This window comes from Canis lupus, chromosome 7 (genome assembly GCF_011100685.1).
Source record: "Canis lupus familiaris isolate Mischka breed German Shepherd chromosome 7, alternate assembly UU_Cfam_GSD_1.0, whole genome shotgun sequence".
NCBI lineage: Eukaryota > Metazoa > Chordata > Mammalia > Carnivora > Canidae > Canis > Canis lupus.
Window position 1 is genome coordinate 30,829,420 of NC_049228.1, and position 14,294 is coordinate 30,843,713.

The 14,294-nt window shown below is 44.5% G+C and overlaps 1 protein-coding gene across 1 annotated transcript in view; it reads left to right on the plus strand.

The window, feature by feature from the left end:
• CD247 (CD247 molecule) overlaps positions 1-14,294 on the plus strand; it is a 74,198-nt gene that overhangs the window by 1,089 nt on the left and 58,815 nt on the right. The window lies entirely within an intron of this gene.

Consider the following 14,294-nt stretch of genomic DNA (forward strand, 5'->3'; position numbering starts at 1 on the left):
CGCGGGAACCTGGCTTTTCTAGAATCCTTTCACTCCTACCATGTTTTCTAGGCCACGTAGTAAGGAGATCATGCGAAGACAAAACAGGCTGTCTCGGGGGATTGGTGCCATGGCATTTTTATAGGAAACAGGACCAGCTGTATTTGAATCTAAAAAAAAAAAAAAAAGAAGGGAGGGTGGTCACAAATAAATGACCTTCCTCTACCTCACAGGTTACCTCGGGGTAGGGGAGACCGTTTAGCAACAATGGTAGGAGGGCAGGAGAGGCCACTGGCAGTTTTTGCTCTTGCCAGGGAACATGGCACAGCCTCAGCTTGGTGCCTCAGGGCTTCTGAGGACTGAATAATCGTGGGGTTTTCTGTAAGATCACAGCTTTCTTCTCAGAAAAGCCTTGTTGGGTATGAGTCACATGGTGCTGTGGGGTGAGGACTCCATTGCAAACGCTGAGCAGCCCATCCTGTGTGCAGGGGACAAGAGGACCACATAGCCTGTGAATTCAGTGATTTCAGGGCAACAGCTGACGGTAGCTGCTTCAGACCCTGGGCTTCAGGCCATGGAGATAATTCCGCTACACAGAGTTTCCTCACCAGTCCATTTGCGTTGGCCTGGGGGCCGAGGTAGCAGCAAAGTAGAGTCAGAGGAGAAAAAGGAAAAGCTGCTTGGGTGGTGGTGGCTGCTGAGAGTGGCAAACAAAAGCCCCACCAAGCAGACTAGATGGGGGCTGTGCCCCTTTCCACACTTGGCACACACGAGGAAAACGTTATATTGACTGGATTTTTCATCTTTCCGTGATCCTTGCTTTGCTAGGGTGGAGAGGGACATTTCAGCTTCTCTTAGATAAGGCTCCTAGATGAAAGTTCTTCCAAGCATCTCACCCAGCTGAAGCGAGGTGAAGGGAGACTTGAGCCTTTAACACCAAGGGCTGCAAATGGCACCACGTGGCCTTTACGACTTCACTGGGTGAAGATAGAATTTGAGTTGAGGTCTTCTCTCTTTTCTTCCTCAATTAAGTCACCCATACCCCAAACTCCTTATAAAAATCCACTTTAAAAAATTATTTATTTATTTATTCATGAGAGACACACGGAGAGAAGCAGAGACAGGCAGAGGGAGAAGAAGGCTCACTGCAGGGAGCCTGATGCGGAATTTGATCCCAGGACCCCAGGATCACGACCTAAGCCAAAGGCAGATGTCAACTGCTGAGCCACCTAGGTGCCCCTAAAAATCCACTTTTTACTAAGATTTTTCCATTTGCTTTTTATGGAAATGCCCAGATTATGAGGATCAAAGCAAATAGTGATCCAGTTTGTCTACATGAGGAGGTGTCCCTCGGTGAGAGTCTGCCTAGATGGTCACCGGGATCTGGGGCTGAAAGTGACAATGGTGGTGTGCTTAACAGCACAGGCGCACTTTTGCCTGGAGAGCCGTCAGCTCCTGGGTACCTATAACTCCCTACCCCGAAGTGGCCAAGAATGCACCCAGTGGTCAGTGGCCATTGTCTTGCGAGGCGAGGTCCTATAGCTGTGACACAAAACCTCGGAAAATACAGGTCCCCAGGCTTATTTGCACCTCTACTTTTAGGGAGGCAGCTGGATGTGGTGGCAAAAGTCAGGCCAATCATAGATGGAATCCCAGTGTTGCCACTTTTCTAGCTGTGCAACCTTAGGCAGATTGCTTAACCTCTCTGGGCCTTAGTTTTCTCCCCTCTAAAATAAGGATAACTTTTTTTGTAGAGTTGTAAAGATGAGAAATGAATATAATATGCTTGATACACAGCAGACAGCCAATACATGGAAGTGGTATTAATTATTACTATTATTACATCATGGTCTGTTTTCTTGTTCTCAATATCTAGCAACAGGAAATGGAAACCCATGGTTAGAATTCTTAATTTGCTCTCAACTGTGTGGTAAACAGCACTGGGCATTCTCTCCATCTGTTGAAATCCAACTCGTCCTTCTTTTGAGTTCTGAGCATACCCATTCTAGCACAGGAACATGGTGATCCAGCGGAGCGGTGGGCCCAATCGGGAACAAAGCTCAAAGCTTTGACAGGCCACAGGATGAAGTTTAGAAATAGCCATTTTTATTTTCTAAGACAACTTATTCTGTAGGGGATGTTCCCCCAAAGTGAAAACACTCCAAAATATATAATATAAACAATTAGGGGAGGGAAATGAGAGGCAAAGTCTGCCAGGTCGTCAACTGGTCAGGATGGCCACCCAGATTTTATAGCTGAATGTTTGGTGTGCGTGCTCAGTGACTGGATATTTAAGTGCAAACTTCTCGAACGCCAGCTCTTTGCTTAAACCGCTCAGAGCTGGATGTAAGGGGAACTTCTAAGTAATGCCAGGACAAGGTTTTCTTCAACGGCATTTTCACCAACATCTAGTCATCCGGCTCTGTTCATCCAAATGAGCTCCTTAAATTTTTTCCCTTGGCATTTCTCACACTTGCTGGCTTAGAGACCAAGCTGCTGCTGTTGCCCAGTCCTGGGAAGCTCTTGCTTAGGTGAACGACCACTGTTGTATGTATTTTTAATTCTTTTTCTTTTTGCCTCCGTCTTTAAAAAGTTAGATTTAACTTTTACTGGATGTACGCTTTTACTTTCAAGAGTCCCCAAGCATCGTGTCTTGTGTTTTATTTAGAAGGGTTAGGGCCCTCGCTTGGGAACTGGTTTGCATTAGAGCTGTCCAAACACGCTACCTTGGGAATCCTTTTTCTCCTGAGCTGTATTTACCTACGGTCAGCTAATGGATTAAATAAACAGCAGGGATATTTCAACATAGACTTCTTCTCTGCTTGAGCCAACGTTAGTTATTAACACTGAATTGATGGTAGATTTAATCAATTTGAGCAAACATTCAGTCAATTTGGTTAAAAAAATAATCAAACTAGTCACTTGACATATTAGTTGAGACAAACTATTTAGTCACTGTGGTACTTAGCTGTTCCTTCCAGCCTGAAAAAGTGAGTCTATGTTCCCTGAGGGAAGAGACCACTCAATCTTGCTCAGAGAGGTGTGTGGTGCTTAGTGCACTGCTGGAAGCAGAGTCCACACACCATAAACACTTGTGGAACGAATTAAATAGTGGATGAGTGAAAGAAATCTGGATGTTTCCATGTGATTAAATTAACTTTAATGGTTTATTGAGTGTGAAATATATTGGAGTGGCATTATTTGGAAGTTTCCTCTAGAGGACTTAGCATTTAAATCTAAGCCAAGCAAAACAACAGAACTTAAACTGGTGGAGGGGACAGGGCAATTTAAGTGACCAAAATAATTCAAAATAAGTTGTGAGGATGGTTTAAGATAAAATCTGTTGTTATTAAAATTTTTGATATAAAATTTCCAATATTTGTTTGTTTTGGACATACAAATAAGATAATTTCATATGATCTGAATAATATTATATCTCAAAAATAAATAAGCAAATAAAGAAAAATGTTAATTTTTCTGACTTGGCTTCAAGACTAGGGAAAGAGCAGAAAATAAAAAAAGGCTAACAGTTGGAGAATGTTAACCAACAAATTTAAAAAAAAACCTAATTAATGAGAGGTACCAGGAGAAGAATAAGTTTGTGGATTATGGCAAAAATCACAGTATTCAATTCCCTCAAAATATGGGAAGAATAAAAAGGCAGATTGCCTAACCAATGTGGTCTGATTTGGTCCAGGTTATTAACTAAATGTTCCAAGTAGCTATCGCTATTTTCCCCTCTCTTAATTTGAGGTGTTTTAATAAAAATATCATAAACTCATTTGAGGAAGTTATAGATTTTTTAAATCCATAATCTGACAAGCTAACCCAATAACTTGTTATTTTTATTTCCTTGTGTTCCATTCCAATAGTTTTTATAACTGTATACATATCTTATGTAGTTGCCCTTATAAAAGCATTTCCATGTGCTGTTTTTTCTTAGTAATCCATTGTAAGCATTTTTTTATGCTGAGCTTTCACAATTGGTTTTAATTACTATGTAAGCTTCCATAGTTCATGCATCGTATTTTCCTACTTCTTTACTGTTGGACATTTGGGCTGTTTCTGATTTTTGTTATTATAGCCAATCCGGCGAGAAAATCTTTACATACATAGCTTCTAAAATTTCTTTTGAATTATGTTCTTGGGCTAATGTCTCCAGGATTGACAATTAAAAGAATAGGTTAAAGTAAAAAACATTCCGCAGAATACTTTAGGCCTGTGTTGAGAAAAGTTCAGTTGAGGAAAGACAATTTTTTTTCCTAAGGTTCCAACCCTCTGCAAGTGCTTCTATCTTCTCTGGAGCAGCACCATGGGGAAGGAAGGAGAGGGCCATGGAGCTAGAAAGGTCTGGCTTCAGGAGGTGGTTCCTCCCCAGCCTTCCACCGAGGGAAGCAGCCGGCCTGCAGAGCCTTTCTTCCTCTGTAAGATGGCGGTAACGATGTCTACCTCCTGCACAGAATGATGGAGCAGAGATGCCACTCTGAAGTGACGCACCCAAAAAGGTGCTTGGAACTCAGTAGCCTGAAAACCATGTGGGCCTGAGTCTCCCAACCTGCTAAAGAGAAAGAACATCATTTGCCCAATGCGATAGCTGGAAACACTGGTCCTAACATCTTTTTCCTTTTTTTGTTGCTGAATTGGAATGTAAACTTGGGCAGACAGCTCTCTCTGGGCTCTAGTTTCTCATCAGTGAGATGAGGTATGAGAGAGCTGAACATCCCTTTCACCTACAAAATGAATTGTGTGTGTTCTTGAAATTACAAAGTTTTAAGAACATTTACTTATCAGCCCCCACCCTCCTGATATTGGTTCATAGAATTAGGAAACTAAATTTCGTGATTCCCTGCAGCTCTAAATACTTTTTTAAAATCTGGACTTCCACCTTATCACAATATTTGTAACTCTCTAGCAGGGACCCTCTGTTGTGAAAAATCCAAGGACGTAGTCCAACATTTCTGGCTTGCCCCTTATGCTTATACATTTGCTGCAGATTTATCGGAGGCCACCCAAGGACTTTGTTGACTTGAAGAGGAAGCAGATTGCTGTCTGAAGCAGCCCGACTAGCAGTGGGGGGAGTGTTAGGAATGTTCACTGCCCACTTTGCTTGCCTGTTATGATTTGTGCTACTCAGCAACTAATTTTCAGGCTCAAGGGGAAAAAAATAAATAGAAAGCATTAGAACAAGGACAAGCAAGATCCTTCCTCCGACCAGAGATGGAGACCGTCCAGAAACTATCGGTCTCTTAACGCAGTCAGACCTTTATATTTACAAAGTGCCTTCCTATACCCTCACTTGCTGGATCTTCTTCACTATCCTGTGGCCAGTGGCAGATAAAGTAGTAGGATTCTCTTTTTGTAAACAAAGAAAATAAGGCTCAGAAGTTTGATGACTTGCCCAAGAGTAGAACCAGGCCCCAAACACAGTTTCTCTGATCCCTCGTTCAGGGTACACATTCTAGAATATTCTATGCAGCCTCTCTCCCAGGGTCTTCGCTCAGCAGTTTGCAATATCATGCACCGGTGACTGAGCTCTGAGGCAGACTTCTGAAGATATTGTGCTTAGTAAGCACTGACCACTATTTCCCTCTCAATTTTTTAAGAACTAGTTATTTTGATGCTGAATATCTTCACTCACGTAATATGAATTTTTCTGCTGAGTATGAAATATTTGGTTGTTAACATGGAATTATGTTTTTCTCCAGTGTGCTGCTATAATTCTGAACTCACATTTCCCACAAATCTGGTAAAATCTATATTATCGGTTTTACTATTAATAAATACATCTATTTTGGAGCTTGTCCTGGGAGGGATGGCCCTCCGTGTGCAATCCGTGTGTGCCCCATCCCCACCACTGCCCTACATGTATATGAAAATCAAATGCGTAAAGAAAAATTATATTTGAGAGGTTTTGATTCTAAGTAATAGCTTGTAATTGATCTGCTTGGTAAGAACGTATCTTCATACAGCGTGTAAAATTTTGTATGTGTGAGGTTTTCTAAAGGAACAGTGAACTGTTACACACAGAGTTGAGGTTTATTTGTTTGTTTGTTTGTTTACGAAATCCTGAAGGAGTAGGAGAATTGCCTTTGAAAGTCAAATGTCTGTCATCAGCTTTCAATTGTTTTTGCCAGCTCTTAGCCTTGAGTCCACTTGCATCTGCTTGATCTGAGCTCAGGGAGGGCAAACCCTTTTGCTCTTGACTGGCACAAAACAAACCAAGATAAGAAATCCGATGCAAAGCAAACTACGTGAAGCACTAAAGAACCAAATGTGTGAATATCTGTCACCTTCTCAAAGTTGCCTGTGAAGTGCTCATGAGCTTCTGCGGGACATTTGTAGGGCACTGGGCTAAGAGTGGGTTTGCAAACTTTGGGGTTGGGAAGGACAACCCAGAATGCAACCACCGTTTGGGATAGGATGAATTCCTACTTCTCTCTCTTGCTGTAGATACTAGGAACTCAGCTGTGTGCTTCTGTGTTTCCCCAGGTCCCTTCCATGGGATGCTGTACTGGTTCTAAGACATAACATGAATGATGGCCCTCAGTTAGAACTGCCCTTTCATCATGTGGGCTGAGAGGGATGATGGAGAATTGGAGAGAAGAGGGGTTACAGGGGAAAGAATAGAAAAGACAGCCTGGGGGTGAGGGTGGAGGTTGCGACCTGTTGTCACAGGAGGCAGAATGGCCAGAGCAACCTGCTCCAGGCAGAAGGCAGCGGAGCCAAGTGAATCCACTGTGGACATAGCCTGTGGCCAAGCCCAGTCTTACGGCTAATAGCTCAGGGTGGGTGCTGGCAAACACGCGTGCCAGTGTGTGCTTACCCTTGTGCTCTGGTGGGAGTGCAGATGTCTGTGCCCTAGTGTGCACATGCTCATGTGGGACGCTGTGTGTTTGTGTACATGTTTTGGTGTGTTCCAGTGTGTGTGTGTGTGTGTGTGTGTGTGTGTACACCTGCATTGACATCCAGTGTTCACACACTGCTGTGCCTAGCATGTGTACGTGCTCATCTGCATGCTGATGGACATGTCTTGTGTCTGCAGATACATGTTTTGGTGAGCATCACCGAGTGGTGTTGTGTGTATGGAATGTGTATTTAAGAAGAGGTCGGTGGGGAATCCCTGGTGGCTCAGCGGTTTGGCGCCTGCCTTCGGCCCAGGGAGTGATCCTGGAGTCCCGAGATCAAGTCCCACGGGCTCCCTCTGCATGGAGCTCCCTGCATGGAGCCTGCTTCTCCCTCTGCCTGTGTCTCTGCCCCTCTCTCTCTGTGTCTCTTGTGACTAAATAAATAAAATCTAAAAAAAAAAAAAAAAAAAAAGGAGGTTGGTGGCAGCAGGACAGCTCTGAAGAAAGAAGGGCAAACGTTGGTTCAACTCATAGCTGCCAATCTGGGGAAGTGAACAGTAGGGCTGAGATGCTGCTGGGTACATTCTAGGGATTCTATGAAGAAGGGAGATAAGAAAACCTATTCAAACTAGAATCCCTAGGACCTTGGAGAGGTGGGAGTAGCCTCCTTATAGCTGCAGAATCTCCAGGTCCCTCAACTTCCCTCAGAACTTTCCTGTCTTCCAATGGAGCCTGCTGTCTGTCCTTCATTCTACCTTTCTTCCAGCTGTCTCTACTAAGAATACTGACTCTACCTCACTGCCGCCTGTAGAAATCCCTAGCTGTCCCCTTAAAATCAAGCCCAGATGTGTGTGGCTCTCCAGGGCGGGGCCCACTGTTGACATTGTTATCAGCATTAAGGTGACAAAAGAAGTTGGAAAGTTTGTTTTTCTCAGAACTCAGTATAAAAACCCAACACCAGTAGTTCCCTATGGTGAGCCTTTCTCAAAGAGGAGGTTCAACACACAGATAGTTTCAGGAACACTCCCATCAGCAGAAAATGTTACCGCTCCTCAAATTCTCACCAGTTCTTTCCACAGTGGCCATCTTATGAGTTCTGACTAAAATAGTCAAAATGCATGTGACGCATTTCTTCATTTCTGCCCTGAGAATAGAATAGCGAGCAACCCAATTACATGGTTCCTGGTGACCTACTTTGGCCACTGAGAGTTGGTATTGCCAGACCGATAGTTATTTCTAACATCCAATTATTCAAACCATCTGATCAGCTACTGGATGTATCAGTGAGTAAATATTAACCAAGTACCTCTCATGTACCCCAAGTCAAACAATGATGGTTTGCAGATGGTTGTCCAAGCAGCCCATTGACCAGGCCAGTGTCTTAGAGATGCCTGTTGAGTGATTAAGAGCCTGTAAGTAAAAGAAAGCTTCCCTGGTCCTATAAACCATGTTCTCAGGTTTTATGAAAAAGTCTTAATTTGCCTACAGGCTTGCTTTGTTACAGTCTGGCCTAATTTTCATCATTTTGTAAGCCTGTGCTAATTTCCATGCTGAGTTTTGTAGCAAAGGAGGTGTATGTCTGGAGATACCACCCAGCACTGTTTTGAGTTAGGCCAGAGAGTTTCAGAAATTCCCCCTCTGATTTCCTCAGATTAGAGAGAAATCTTTGTCTTTTCTCCCACTTAACTATCAATGCTTCAAAGCTCAGACCTATATGAAATACACAAATGCTTTCTGGACAAAATGAATCTTGTCCATTTTCTTTGGACTTTACTGGGAACAATAAAGATTGAGCTACAAAAGGTTGGCAAAGAGGATTATTCTTTTTCTTTCTATTAAGTGTAGAGGCTTCAAAAGAACAGCTCAGAAAGTCAAATAATTGTATCCGCTGCAGCTCACCCATCCACCTCCCTGCTGACCTGGTCTGTGAAATCCCCTTTAAAAACTTGGCCAGCTCTCACCTGCCCATTGCAAATGCTGTATTGTTAAAGGTCCCCATACATAATTCCACAAGGGAGGCTGCTATAAAGCAAATTCCTTCCGTTTCAACAGAGGACCTCGTCAAGGATAGCTCTTTGGGGTGAGGGGAGGAGTGCCTCTAATTTTCAAAGCTTTGTAATCTCATCTTGGAGAGGGAGCTACTTGAAAACCAGAAATGGGTTGTGAATAAAGTTATAATCACAAACTCCTGCAATCTAAAGGGACCAGCCGGGAGGACATGGAAGGGAAGATTTAGAGAACAGTTGTTTTTTTTTTTTTTTTTTTTTTTAAATCTTCATGGCTATTTCTTGATTTCACTGGTTTAGAAAAAACACATCTTTTAGCTTCTAGCTATGGTTCTAAACACAAAGTCTCAGACTTGAAACTGATCTAACCCTGGTTTGTTTTTAGACCGTAGTGTCCTCAGAAAATTCCTGTCAGCCTTCCTGAAGAGCACAAAATGGCTCCTCTTTGCCAAAGGCCAAGGGGAGGTTGTTGCTATTTGGGCATTTTTAATTTGGGGGTTGAACATTTTTTAGCAGCATTCAAGCTGGGAGTGATTTTAATTTAAAAAAAAAAAAGAAGAAGAAGAAATCTAACTTCCAAATTGGCCATTCATCTCAAATTCAGTACAGAGTGATCACCCAAGGGAGCCAAGATTGTGCTCCTGGGTCATCTCTACGGTATCCTCTCTATGGTCCTGGATGTTCCTCTGGCCGGATCCCTTCAAACCCATGGTCTTTCTCCATCAAGTCTGGCCCTGTGTCATCACCTATCTCGCCTACCACCTCCATTCCCTCTCTTGAAGGTTTAAAAAATCAGAGAGAATACTCAAGTCACACGTAATAGGATTTTGAATTATGCAAACTCAAAATAATGCAATGAAAATGTTTCAATTCATGTGCACTATTAAAAATAATGTGACCCTAATTTCACACTTATTCCTATGAGAAATTAATTTTGCAAAGTCGTTGAGAATACACTTCTCACTTTGTGTAACTACCTTGTAATCAGGAGCGGCTTATGGGGGTGCCTGGATGGGCTCACTCAGTTAAGCGTCTACCTTCGGCTCAGGTCATGATCCCAGGGTCCTGGGGTGGAGCCCCAAGTCAGACTCCCTGCTCGTGAGAGCCTGCTTCTCCGTCTACCCCTGCTCGTGCTCTTTCTCCCTCTCACAAATAAATAAATAAAATCTTTTAAAAAGAAGTTTAAAAAAAAAAGAAGTGGCTTGTGATAATATCATAATTAGGTCTGGGTGAGAGCTGGAATGCTGCCAGTGAATTTTACCTTCAGTGACAGGAACAGTACATGAAGCCTCTTTGGGAAGATCTTCTATGATCACAGTGGGGCTGGCCTGATGGGGCTGAATCACAGGATATTTTTGCTGGGGGGAGGATTGATAATATTCTAGCTCCACTTCCAGATTTTCAGGCAAGAAACGCGTGCCTAAGAAACCAATAAACCAGCTGAATGTCACATAGCAAGCAAGTGGCAGAGTCAGTACTTGAACCAAGGACTTTAGGATTCTTTTGGATTCTTGCTCTGGTGCTCAGTGTTCTGGGCCTGCGGGTGGCCGTGTTATAAGTAAATGGTGCTTCCTGAGCTGGCCACTTGGGTCTTAGGTGCCTGTGAAGAGGCATGGCACATTGAAATGGCCACCACCAGGCCACCATAGGTGCCGTTAGTTCAGCCTGCCCACAAGGCCCCGATGATGGCAAACTGATCACCTCCATGAGCCGAAAATATACTTACGAGATTGTTGTTGAATTGTTGTTGTCTTTTTTTTTTTTTTTAAGATTTTATTTAAGGGTGTCTGGGTGGCTCAGTCCATGAAGCGGCTGCCTTCAGGCCAGGTCAGGGTCCCTGTGTCCTGGGATGGAGCCCTGCATCAGACACTCTGCTCAGTGGAGAGCCTGCTTCTCCTTTGCCCTCTATGCTCTCTCTCTCCCCTATCCCCCTCAAGTAATAAATAAAAACTTGAGAGAGAATGAGAGAACGTGCAAGAGAACACAAGCGGTGGAGAGGGAGAAGCAGGCCGCCCATTGAGCAGTGAGGCTGACGTGGAGCTCAATTCCAGCACCCGAGGATTATGACCCGAGCGAACGCAGACGCTTAGCCCTCTGAGCCAACCAGGCTCCCTGTGCTGCTTAGTAATGTAAGGATTTATTTCCTAATTTAGCTATTTTCATTAGTGTAAAATTTCACTTCTTGGATTTTCATAGAATGAACATACATGTTTAATTTTCTTAAAGAGAAACATGCCTAGATTTTTCTTTCAGTTGTTCACCTCCCTAGTGTGGCAGGATTGATTCCTAGGACCTGGAAGGATTCCCCTTCAAGGGTTTTTTGTGATGCCATTTCACCTGGGATCCCCACCCTGGCACCCCACTCAGGAGGGAAAGGAAAGTTCAGTGCCTTTGTGTGGATGATCAATGGTATCTCCTACTGAGATTATCCAGGACCACAGTGATCACAAGGACAGTGACCCACTGATCTAAGACTCTGGCTGCCAAACTTGCCTTAATAATAATAGGGTATCTGTTAGGTGAATCTAGTTGGGGTGAGAGGATTAAATCTAATGAGAGAAATTCAAGTAATTTTCCTATTAGTGAAGAGAGCGTGTTTTAACAATATATCTCATTGTCAGAAACATGATCAGAGATAGAAAGAAAATTCAGAGAACAGCCACACCTTAATTCGCCCTAAGAGTATTTGAGCAAGCAGAGGACGTGTCAGATGCTGCAGGTGGTACGTCCCAGCTGCTGTGCTCAGAGAACTCACACCTTTCTTGGGCTGATGGCCGCATGACTGGTTTAGTATAGTAACACAAACTGCACGAACAGCTAACACTTGTCGAGAGGAACTTGCTTCATGTGCTGTTCCCGTGTATTAGCTCAACTAATCCTGCGGCGCTTTTACCGGTGTCCTCATTTAGCAGGTGGGGAACTGAGGCAGCGGTATGTGGCTAGCACACACCAGAGCTGTGCTTTGACCCCACGCAGCCACCCCCACCACGAATCATGTTGCTTCTGGGGGGGGGGGGGAATAAAGCCTGACGTTTATCATGAATTCAAGGGAGGAGCTGAGTTTTGTTTGCCACGTGGAGGAGGGAGTTGCAAAGGATAGATCTGGTGGATGGGGTACAATGTGCCCACCAGAGGAAACCAGCAAACACCAGTGAGTGCTCTCTGGGGCTCCCACTCCATCCCTGGATCCCCATTCTCCAAGCTCAGGGTGGGTCCTGGGAAGGAGAGCCTGGGGATATCTCCCACTCACGGCCCTCAGGACCCTGACACATGGCCTATCTCTCCACCTGGCCTGGTCCCAGTGACTCCTCTCAACTTCTCTGAAGACTATCTGGCCAAGTTCTTTCTATGATGGCTCCATTTACTTGTTTTGGACTCTGATTGCCATTCACCATGATGTGGCTCAACGAGGAAAGGAGAGGCATGTTCATATCCAATAAAGGCAGGTTCATATCCAATAGAGGGGGTCTTCGCCATCAGGCATCATTAAGGGAAGGACACTTCAAGCTTAAGACATAAACTTTCACTTCCAACCTGAGTGGCTATCAAGCCCCTGCTGAAATGGGTGGCGTAGATTATGGGGCTGCTGAGCCAGCTCTGTCCCCTCCCTCCCTCCTCCCCCTGGAAAATGGAATAAGTATGTCAGAAGGGAGGGTGCCTCCCATCTCGGGAGCACCGGGGTTGCCCTTTAGAAAAACATCGCCAGCACATTCTGCAATCTCGAAATGAATCTGAATGGTAATTCGACCATCGGGGCTTGTTCTGGATTTTAGACAATTTGAACTGCTCCAGAGCCTCCTTTTCCCTGCTCCCACCCTGTTGTCCCAGCTCCACCATAGCGGTGGTCTGAACTGACAGAGGGACTTCGGCAGGAGAGGCCAACGTGGCAGGTGTGGCTGGCCCCTCCTGCCTTCTGTGTACTCTACTGGGCTTCGGGGGGTGAGGGGGAGAGAAGAACAAACAATCGTGTTTCCAGGTCACAGCTGCCAGGGGGGCCTCAGCTGGGAGGCAGTGTGGCTCTTGTTTTGTTCTGAGTCAAGAAATGCTCCAACTGTCTTCTTGGGAAGGGTCACTATGAATTAGCCATTTCTTTCTGTAGCTTCCTTCATCCAATGAGCATTCAAGAAACCGGATTAGGGTCCAGCCCTGACTTGCAAGGAAAGGCTATGTGAATGTGTTTTAGTTGAATAAATTTTAACTCTAGTGAGGTGTTTGTTTACAACACAGGTGCATAGGCAGGGCCTAGGGATGACCTTGAGTTTCTCTGCTGTTGCAGGAAGAGTGTGTGTGTGTGTGTGTGTGTGTGTGTGTGTTGTGTTTATGCATGTGCACATGTGAGAGAAAGAGGAGGTCAGGGGTGGGAATTAGAAGTCAGGCAAGGTACAGGAAGATGTATCGAAAGGATATTCATGAGAAAAAATACTGTCAGCATTCCTTTTCTCTTTATGTTAGCAGCCACTGATGTTTAAATGGTCTTCCCTCTTGTGGGGGGCACAGTTTCTTAGACTCTTCTCTCTTCTTCTTGGCTTTGCTTAGACCCACGTCTGCTTTGAAGCCCTGGTAGCTCGCCCCAGCCCACAACCATTCCGGCACTGCTCAGACTCCTGAGGTCCTCACCGTCTGCCGCTCAGCTGATGGTGAAGAGCATGGGTCCTGGAATCACACGTGCTGGGTTCAAAGGACTCAGTACTTTTTAGCCGTGTCTTTGGGGGCAAATAAGGCTCTCTGGATCTGGCACTCTTCATTTGTGTAACGTGGGTAATAATATTTACCTCAAAGGGGTTTTGTGAGGAACTAACCCTGTAATGCATTAAAAGTACTAGGCTTGGGATCCCTGGGTGGCACAGCGGTTTGGCGCCTGCCTTTGGCCCAGGGCGCGATCCTGGAGACCCGGAATTGAATCCCACGTCAGGCTCCCGGTGCATGGAGCCTGCTTCTCCCTCTGCCTGTGTCTCTGCCTCTCTCTCTCTCTGTGTGACTATCATAAATAAATAAAATTAAAAAAAAAAAAAAAAGTACTAGGCTTGGTGCCCAGGACATAAGTGCCTGGTATATGCCAGCTCAGAAGATCATCGCACTGCACTGTCCTTGATTGCTGACTCACATCATCATCTGACTCTTGTATTATTAATTAATTTTTCAGGTAGTTACACTTTGCTTTTCCAACAGGAAGATTCTTGAGGCAGGAATCCTGACATTTGTTTGTGTTCCCTATATACCTGAAGTATTTACCATTGAGCTCCCTCAGATGAAACCCAGTGGTGGAGCAGAGGTTAGCAAACTTTTTCTCCAAAGGACTGGATAGTAAAAATTTTAGGCTTTAGGGTCATATGGTCCTCGACTCAGCTGGCATAGCACAAAAGTGGCCATGGACATATATGAGCTTCGCGATGTTCCAATAAAACTATTTACAATACATGCTGCCACTCAGATTTGGCCACAGGCCATGCTTTGCTAACCCTTG